Source organism: Argopecten irradians, chromosome 4 (genome assembly GCF_041381155.1).
Source record: "Argopecten irradians isolate NY chromosome 4, Ai_NY, whole genome shotgun sequence".
Lineage (NCBI taxonomy): Eukaryota > Metazoa > Mollusca > Bivalvia > Pectinida > Pectinidae > Argopecten > Argopecten irradians.
In genome coordinates this window covers 48217354-48227987 of record NC_091137.1, presented here as the reverse complement: position 1 = coordinate 48227987, position 10634 = coordinate 48217354, and the positions used below count along the sequence as shown (strand labels likewise).

Here is a 10634-nt window from a genome sequence, read left to right as displayed (position 1 = left end):
ATAACATATTAAAAGCTCTTCTTGATTCGTAAGAATGGGAATTACGGCACATGTAACTTATCATTATAGTCATCAGAGTCATCTGTCCAGTATTTGTTTGAATGGGACTAATTCACGTACCACGTGATACCCGATAGCGTTTGTGCGGGACTAATATCTCCAGTGGTGATGGAAAGTAATCCTTTGTAATCTTCCCGCTGAAATGACGTTATCCCGCGATAACGTCATTTGACGTCATCCCATCACCAATAGAAACAATAGTCCCGCACAAACGTTATCGGGTTACACATGGTACGAGTCCCATTTATCAAAATACGTATACTATAAATATAAATGAACGAAACCTTTGTGAATGGTGAATGCCTCAAATTGATGCCGTCTTAACAACGGGCTAAATAGTATGACTAAGTAAACTGTACTATCCTAGTTAATCTGAAATAGTTGATTTGCGGTTAGACGATGTAAGGTCGACATACCCGTCCAATCCTTAAACGTCACAAGTCACTTGTAAGGATGCCATACTGACATTTTGACCTCTGGCACTTCCTTCTCATTGGTCAGTTGAGGGCATAAAAGCAAGGAAATGAACTTCAGACAGTATCATTCCTGATCATGAGGTCGTTAGTAGTCGCCTCGTTGGCAGTTGCCATCATAGCCTGCCTGGCTTCGACTGTTTCAGCGGGAGGATATGGCGGAGGAGTAGCGTACCGACAATACCAGCCACCACAATATGCTTATCGAATGTATAGACAACGTGTTCTGCTCCATCCTGGAAGTGGTGGGTACCCTGGAGGTGCCGGTTTATATGGTGGTAACTATGGAGTTGGTGGTTTCTCAGCACCATTCGGTGGAGTTGGTGGTTTCTCAGCACCACTCGGTGGACTTGCTGGAGGAGCAATCGGTACTGGATTTAACCTCATCTGGTTAATAGTCATCTTAGGTACGTATAGACATTATACTAAATTGACACCATTTATGTAATCAGTTATTAAATTGTCTCATTGTATCATATGCAGATTAATAAACTCTCAGCCAGTCTAGGTCAGTGTTTTCTTTCCGGGTACTCCGGCTTTCAATCGCCTACAAAACATGACAAGTTTTTCTTGGTTGGCACGGCGGTTGTTACTAAGACGTTTGAAAAAATAAACTAAACTAAACGTTAATTAGTATTAATTTGTTAAGTTTAATTTCCTATTAACAACCAAACCATTGTAGGATGTGGAAGTTTCATGAGGTAGAGGAAAGCTAGCTAGAGTACCCGGAGAAAAATCACAGATCTTAGAATACATTTTATTAATCTACAAATAGAACAACCGAAAAATAGGATAACTTTACAGGCTTGTATCATTTAATAACTAATATTTTGAATACAATTGATCTATAAAGAGTTTTCATTTCATATGAGAATTAATGACGACCGATAGTCGTCCAATAATTCTCCAGAAAACGATATAAATCAACACAATATCAAAATACTTTCCTATCATATAATATCAGGAATCTACATTCTTAAGGATTTTACATTAACTGAGGCAGCCATTTTGTTACAAATTCTAAAACGATGACGTCACGACAAAATTTCCTGACATCACTATACGCTGTCATGACAACAATTAATTTCCTATTCCGAGTATTTGTTAGTTTTACTTTTCAGTCTCTTGTAGTGTAGTTACAAGTGGTATAGTTGATGCTATGTCCCATAATGTTTCATTTCATGATAATTGTGAAATACGGAGACTGATACCTTAAATGTCTGTATAAGCCAAAGGGATGAAATCTGATGCAGATTTTATAAAACAAAGCAATATCGGCTAAAACTTATTCTGGTTTTTCCTCTACCGGTGTTCGTTCAGTCTTGCAAAGTGCTACTAAATGTTCGTTGTTATTTATGTTCCGTAACTCGCCCTAGATTTGTATGATAGACAGCGATGACATATTCATATCAGCCATTTTGATTCAAATTTTGTACTCTGTTTCAGCTGTTCTCCTACTCCTTCTAGACAAGTAAAGTGAGTATTGCATTTCTGTAAGCAGTCATTTGCTACTCTACGTTATCAAAATATGACCGTTTTCTGAAGTTGTGGGATCTTGTGAAAACGAACGCAATTCCAAAATGATGGTAGTACATGTTCTATTAAAATAATACCAAATAGTAGAAGGGGAATCTAGAATATCATGCTAGCATACACTGTTTAATAAATAAACAGGGGTAAGGCGATATTAAGTCGAAAAAGCGTGTGTCCAGTCCCTATGGTAACAATTTATGACAGTAGATATTTAATAAATAAATAAATCCACATCTTTATTTCAGTAACATGACGTCGACCGGCTGACACGAACTCCCAACAACGCTCCGTATTTGCACTACATAATCATTGCTCCTGTTTTCCAATTAAACCTTATGCTGTTATGACCTTACTTGTTGGGTTTTATTGTATTGTCTTAATTTGCAATTGATTTCGGTAAAGTTATAGCTTTGGAAACAACACCCTTAATATATACAAATGCATTGGAAGCATCAATAAGTTTAGTTTACTTGAAACCTTCTACTGATTTGGTAAGTTTTAGTTTGCTTAAACCAATATTTAGTTCAAAGTTGTTCGCTTCAAAAAAGCCTATCTTTATCTACATGTAGTTACCCCATATGCTATCGAAGGGGGATTTTCACTATCGTTTTAAACTGAAGAAGGCAGTTCAGGAGAAAACAACTGATCTAGCAAAGGCCAGCAGAAACCTCCTTTCAAGATTACAGAGAGCATGCTTCAAAGCCACAAAGTCAACCACGATGTACCGTTATTCGATGTTTTATGTTTATCTGTTGTCGCAATCAGAACCTCCAGTTTTGTTAAGGCATAATTCAGAGGGATGTCCACTTAATAAAATGATATTCCAATGACAGAAGATTTGTTTCTCAATACCGAACAAATTGTTGATGCTATATGAAACAAGCAAAGAGAATGAATTTCATGAACTTTAATATTAAATCATATTCTAAGAGAACTTTATGCTTATGATATCCTAGCTGATATAATGTCATGGCAGCCAATTGTTTAAGGTCTTGATGATACCTATTTCCGCTAATGATGTTTATACAGAAGAAGATATATGTTTATAAAAGAGTAAAACCAGTTAAATTAATTACAAGTCGAGCTGTAGAGCACGTTTAATGAGGAACCTCCAACCATTCTGTGAAGTACATGCAAAGGAAGGCTGTTTGTGGGATTTATAATAGTATAACATTAATATCAACATGAAATTATGAAATTAACACAATTTAATCGGCCACACAATACGTATTCTGTTCAAAAGACCATCTCATTGCGCAATCGCTTAAAGTTGTATGCACCATAACTAGGCGAAACGTTTGACGTGCTATTTGTCATCACATAATCTGAATGATTCGAATAAAATCGCTAATCGGTTAAATACAAATAAGACCTTAAATGGGTATTCATTCCATATGAGATTAAATGAAACGAGTCTTAGAAGTTGTTACTTTTATTTTTCGTACTTTGATCCTTCTATCACCTAACTGCAACAAGATACATTTAAAAAAAAACTACTTCAACGCCTAACCGTACTACAAAATAATCCAGCGAAGACAGCCATTTTGTCCCGCTATCCTAGAAATCCTGACGTCACATCATTTTTTCTGACGTCAATTTATACTTTTTGTCATAATGTCACAATGGCATTCCGGATCGGCAAAGCCATTGGAAATAGCCATGATCTATCCGTTCAATGCGTTTGGCATCAAATTAAAGAAACGGTAAACATTTAAAAATTGTTGTCTCCACTAGTAGCAAGTTGCGATATGAAACATTAGTTTTCTAATAGATTTGTTTATACAAAATACCATTTTAACATTAATATAAAATACGCTTTGCGGAGGGTCATTCACATTTCATTGAAAATTTTCACTGAGATAAGAAATCCGTTTGATTTTATAAATATCGGGTTCTTTTATAATGTACATCTGTTGAAAGTTGACTACGGTGAAATAATAACCATTTAAATGTGAATATTTATCTTTTTTGCCATTCATATTTTTACATTTTAGGTAAAAACGAGAAATGTTGTAAAAATAGCAAACATTTTAATAGGACAAAACTCAAATACTGTCATCAGAATATTTGTATAAAGCACTAAATCACTAAATTGTGATCAACTGTATACAGATAGGAGTATGGTGCTATTCTGACTATACATAATGGATTCACTGTTAAAACACTGGTTTTGCAAATCTTCAATACACATCATAGTGATTAATTAAAAAATTGAAGATATTTTCCAACAATCTATTAAATATTAAAGAAAGAGTTAGTCAATTGAAAATTTTGAATTTTCAGTAGAGAAGATCATTGAAATGAATATTTTACTATCCTATCTCTGACAGTAGTGAATAGCTTATAAGACGTTGTCATATGTTGTTGAAGGATATTCTATCCGAGGGTCACAAAACGTTGTAAACCTCAAGGGTAGAATATCCCTATCCTTCATATCCCCATATGAAAGAGTATATTTTATCTCATACAGTATCGTTTGATTGCAATTTAACAACTATGACTATCCACCATTTTGAAATAAATCCGAAAAAAACCGCGACTGTAAATCAATTATCCATACATGAAAATAACGTGATATTTTCAACGCCTTTCCCGTTGTTTGTATCTTTTAAAGTAAACTTAGCCTTGTCTCTGAAAAAAATGAAATTGTATACTTAGACAATTGAAATTCTGTTTACGATGTGACGTCACGAGACTATATTTTCAACGGCAAGTTCCGTTGTTTGTATCTTTCAGAGTAAACTTAGCCTAGTTTCTGAAAAAAATGAAATTGTACCTAGAAAATTGTAATTCTGTTGACGATGTGACGTCACGAGGCTATATTTTCAACGCAAACCTGTTGTTTGTATCTTTTAAAGTAAACCCAGCCTAGTTTCTGGAAAAAAAAATGTTCAAATTGTCCCTAGAAAATTGTAATTCTGTTGACGATGTGATGTCACTAAGCTATATTTTCAACACAAACATGTTGTTTGTATCTTTTAAAGTAAACCCAGCCTAGTTTCTGAAAAAAAGTTGATATTGTCCCAAGATAATTGTAATTCTGTTGACGATGTGACGTCACGAGGCTGTATTGCATGGGTAGCCATGCAGTACTGCCTCAGGCCCCATGAGTGCATTGCCCGAGACCAGCCAGTATTTCACCTGTAGGTATGAGAGACCAGCCAGTATTTCACCTGAAGGTATGAGAGAATATTAGACTTATGTCATGTGTAAGTATAAGAATGGAGATGATCTGCCGAAGACTCATCAAACGTGGTAACACGGAGACTTCCCAAGGAATTTACCAAATGTTGATACCGACAATACAACACACTTATACTTCATATGCACATATGAAAGAATAATTACAAAATACATAGTCACACCGTCTAACATCAGTTATTTTGTTGGGTTTTTTTTTAAATTTTTTTTAATAGCTATTAACGGCCCACTACCTTTCCGAAACGGCATTTTGTTTTTTTTTAAAGATGGGAATGTAAAACGAGATTAATAATTTTTTAGAGTCGCAACTGTACATACTACATTTATAATGATCCTGTGAGTCGTCTTATGTTTCCCGCCGTCGTCCTGCGTAATCTGAATATTAGTACGCCAGACGGCAAAACAACGAAAAGAATCCTACCTCTTAACATACATGTATATATATTATACAGTCATTTGCTTTTGTTTGGCGTTGTAAACTCATTTTAGGTCATCTATAAGATGTATCTCATGTAATTATTGTTTTTAAGAAACTCTTTTTTTCGGGCCTTTAACTATTTATTTTGTAACACACGATGGCTAATTCCCGTTTAATGCAAGTTGTGTAAGATCACAATGTATCATTTGTGTTCTCCATAACCTCAAAAGCAGTCATTCATAAAGTGGTTTTTCAACTCTTGACGACGGAGAGACTGCCATTTGGTTGAAGCTGCGATATAACGTCATTGTATTTTATTGTGGCATTGAATACTAATACACCCGAATATGTGAGGGAAACTGTGTATTTTACAAGTGTCAACCTAGTTTAGATATATTATCCAGCAGTATATTTAATCATATTTAGATAAAAATACTTTCAATTGTATATATATACATTTAATAACTTACAATTACAGCTGTGTGTCCTATCTAACAGTTTAACACAATTCAAATGGTTTCTCTTTTTTAACAGCATACGCTTTCAACTCATAACTCACTTCCGTACATAACATCTTGCACCGAAGATACCGTATAATGTGAAATGTGGTAAGAAAAAAATGCTGCCGGCGCACCTGCCCCATCCATAAATGTCATAAATTTTACAGCACTGCACCATGCTGTCATTGTCTTACCTTTGACCTCAACGGTCATTGGCTTGTGATCTGCATATAAGCAAAGCAGCGAATTGCAAACAGTATCATTCCTGATCATGAGGTCGTTGATAGTCGCCTCGTTGTTGGCAGTTGCCATTATAGCCTGCCTGGCTTCGACTGTTTCAGCGGGAGGCTATGGTCAGGGACATATCCAATCCTATGCTCGCTACACTCCACCTCGATACGGTTACAGATACCTACGACAGAAATTCCTGATACATCCAGGATCCGGTGGATATGCCGGTGGTGGATATGCCGGTGGTGGATATTCGTACGGAGTTGGAGGACTTGCTCGAGGCGCTTTTAACACTGGATTTAACCTCATCTGGCTCATAATCCTTATATGTATGTATATACAAAATACCCTATTCCGTCTTTGCATATTACAGAGTTAGCTCCCTTGTTAAGTCATTATTTTGTGAGCGCAATTCACGTCGTTTTCGCCGAAACGTATGACGTTACGCTCGCAAACACATGACGTCTAAATCAATACCTACCCGAAAGTGCAGATAACTCTGTAATATGCAAATTCGGAAAATGATATTATCCGTATCATTAATTTATGTTATGTCTATAATTGCACTAGCCTTTCTATTTTTATTGTATATACCTGGATGAACATCGATATAAATAATAGAATTAAAATATTAGATACATGTATGATTATGTTGTACTGGTACATCATATGACACTTTAACAATAATGCTATAATTTGTGGTCATTTGTTAGTCTACCCTATGTAAAACAATGATTTCACGTTGTAGTTTTCTTATGAGAAAGTTTTATACACAACTGCACCTTCGTTTTTTTAAGTTTTATTCACATTTTTCATTTGTTTATTTGGAAAATATGAAAGCAACATTTATATTTTTTGATAAATTAAGTGAAACCATGCGATTTAATTTTATTTTCAGTTTTCGCCCTATTCCTGATCAATCTGAAATAAAGTAAGTATTTCATGTATCAGCTTGACAATCAAACATTATCTTAATGATTTAGAAAAGCATACCATGTAATAGGGGGTTCAATGTATTAAAGTATTAATCAAATTGAAATTTGAAATGTCTATTTCTTGATTTAAAATATTCATTGATGCCAACGCCTAGCTTTGCTGTTTTTCACTTATATATACATATATAGATGATCAATATTTTCGTATATGTTGTAAAGATGTTTATATTTAGAATTTTGTGTCGCCTGCAACGCAAGGGCGACATTTCGGTAATACTATATCGGGGTCGGCGTCGGCGGAGTTGGGGAAACGGTTTCCGTGCGATAACTGAAGTATTTATTTTCCGATTTCACCCAAATTTGGTAACTTACTTTATATTAATGTGACCTCGGTTAAGTTCGATATTGGTCAAATTTGTCAATATTTGCATGGATTACGGGACTTTAAAATTGTCAAAACAGATAAATCTATGGTTTCCGCTAGATCACTTTAAGTATTCATTGTCCATTTTCAACCAAATTTTGAATACTGCTTTATATTAATGAGATCTCGGAATGGTTTGATACTGGTCAAAATCCATCATTATTTGGTAGAGTTACAGGTCTTGGCAACTTCACCCAATTATTAACAATATTTTAAACTGTAAATAACTATTTTTTTGTGATGCTGTGCAGGCGACACATCCACTTCCGTGGAATTCTTGTAATGTTATATCTTCATTTGATAGCACTAGAAGAACTAGATATGACCTTGATATGGTTTGACTCAGGTATTAAATCTATGATGGCATTAATTATGGTAATGAATACATAGTATCTACTAAAAACAACCGCTCAGTTGATAGGTATTCCGCCTTTACATAAAACAGAATCATCTCCCCTGCTGGTAGGTGTCCATGGTGACGTCATTGTTTGTAAGCGAAACTCACGCCCTTTTCTCTGAAATGCATGACGTTATACTCAAAAATACATTACGTCACAATCAATACCTACCAACAAGCGCAGATTAATATGCAAACATAGAATTGAAGACACTAACGCATACAAATGACAATATATCATACCATTGATTACTGGCATATAGGAAGGGCAAGTTAGGATGAGATGTAATTTGTATTGTCATCAATTGTAACAATTTACAATGTAAACTTTAACTTTACTTTTTTTCATGTACCACGTAATGCTCCAAAATGTTTGTATGGTACGAAAGTATATATGCACTGGTGATTGGACGTAACGTTCCCCGCTAAAATTATGTTAACTTCAGTCACTCACCATTATAAACAATAGTCCCGTACATACCTTATCAGATATCACGTGGTACGTGAAATAGTCCCAATTGACTTCAGAAAACATACCATGGTGCAGTATTCCTTCTTAACGGTATTTCAACCCAGATGCATCCGGCTTAGAAGTAGAAATATGACACATCATTTGCGCACAGACTCGTATTTTTCTAAGTTCTGCCTTTTTGCAATAATTATTTCGCATATATTTGTATGTGACTTTGAGTGTTCTGAAAGTGTAAGTTATATATAATGTAACAACTTTGCATGGTTTTACAGTAGGGTGCGCATGCGTCGAATGTGTTCTAAATATTACCAAATGATACAAGCTTAAATATGAGGGTCTTCTTCTCAGACATGCGTATAGGTATATTTCCGGCAGTTTTGTCCTGAAATTTTAAAAGGGATGGGTTTTTAAAAGATACATCAACGTGTCATTTATCAAATGTTGGTTTTGGTAATCTGAAACCTCAGGAAATATTTGAATTTCAAATGAAGCTAAACACATCATTTCGTGGAAATTTTGTTTATGTATGTTTGTTACAATGTCTTTCTTTCTCTACTCTATAGTTGCTAAATTTGCGGATCCATCCAAACCGTCGTGAAATTTATCAAAATCACGGCTTGACATATTAAAACATGTCCTCTTATACGCGGATTCGAACAGTTTGCAAACATAATTTCTTTCATACCCAGAAGAAATTAAAAAATCGTGACTTCAATGCTTATCTAACATAATTTGCGAAAATATTACCCCGCCAATAAGTCCATAAAAGTAAATCGAGAAATTTTACACCCGCGAAATTTAGCAACCATACAGTTTTCAATGTGAACAAGGTTATTTAAACTCCGTCACTTAAAAGGAAAAGCATATTTTATTTATAATAATTTGAAATAAGTATATGTATATAAACTGAGATTTTAATTTTTTTATTGGAATGAATTATACTTATAATGGCATTATTGTAAAACAAATGCATATGATTATATACTCGTACTATATTTTATATTTTCGTTGGAAATAACAATGACCTAACTGTCTTTTTTAATCTTTGTTATAGTGATATGATGATTACTGGCTGACACGAACTCTCCCAACAACGTTCCCGACTTGCTCTTCTTCCTAACCGTTGCTCCTGTTTTCCAATTAAACCTTTTGCTGTTATAATTAAATTTCCTAACTCGACCTCGATTGTATTGTTTTTCTGTGCTTGCTTTTCATCAGAACGGCCTTTATTACAATTGGATTAAAATAATTTGCCGATTGCTTCATTCACTAAGAACTAATGCAACGGAGGAAACGGGTAAGATATGAAGAGATGGTTTTAGTTAGAGAACCGATAAGGCGTCATTGTTTACGTCGAAATCTACTACTGATAACTTTACTAAATACCTAAATAAATTGATTTTAAATAAATGTCTACCATAATATTACATATTGATGTCTTGAATGTTATATCTAGTTAAACAGCTCTTTAAGCTCCATGTTTTTAGAGGTTTCGTAAGCCTATGGTGCATGCATTTGCTTAAAGGTCCACTACCTCTCCGAAATGGCTTTAATTTTTAAATGGGAATGTATCACGACATTGATCATTTTGTAGAGTCCCGAAAGTTATTAGCTTACCGTTTATACTACACTTATCATCACCTTCTAAACCAGTTGATTCTAATGCATCAAATATTAATTTTCATAACGCGGGTCGTCTTATCTTTCCTGCCGTCATTCTAATTACCGCGCGTTAGTTGACTACCACTGCGCCGGACGGCAAAACAGTGAAATGAATCTTCACAATTTACATGGATGACGAAGAGAATCGTGCATTTGTTGATATTGTAACCTCAGTTTAGGCCATCAATGTAATATTTGTGTTGTTTTTTAAGACATTTAAATCTTTTGTTTCGGAGGTTCGTTGGACTTTAAGAATGATGTGCCTTTGAATATTATCAAACCGCACAGTAAGATCTTCTGAATAGGTCAGTATTGAGTATTGAAAAAT

General features: G+C 34.7%; 2 long non-coding RNA genes across 2 annotated transcripts; both read left to right on the top strand.

Annotated features, from left to right (window-relative positions):
* Nucleotides 1-623: 623 nt before the first annotated feature.
* On the top strand, nt 624-2414 carry LOC138322542 (uncharacterized). The gene is made up of 3 exons (XR_011208421.1): nt 624-940; nt 1980-2009; nt 2312-2414. It is a non-coding gene; the product is annotated as an uncharacterized lncRNA (long non-coding RNA).
* A 4033-nt stretch (nt 2415-6447) lies between these two features.
* On the top strand, nt 6448-9823 carry LOC138322541 (uncharacterized). Its single transcript, XR_011208420.1, has 3 exons — nt 6448-6745; nt 7315-7347; nt 9699-9823. It is a non-coding gene; the product is annotated as an uncharacterized lncRNA (long non-coding RNA).
* The last annotated feature ends 811 nt before the right edge of the window (nt 9824-10634 follow it).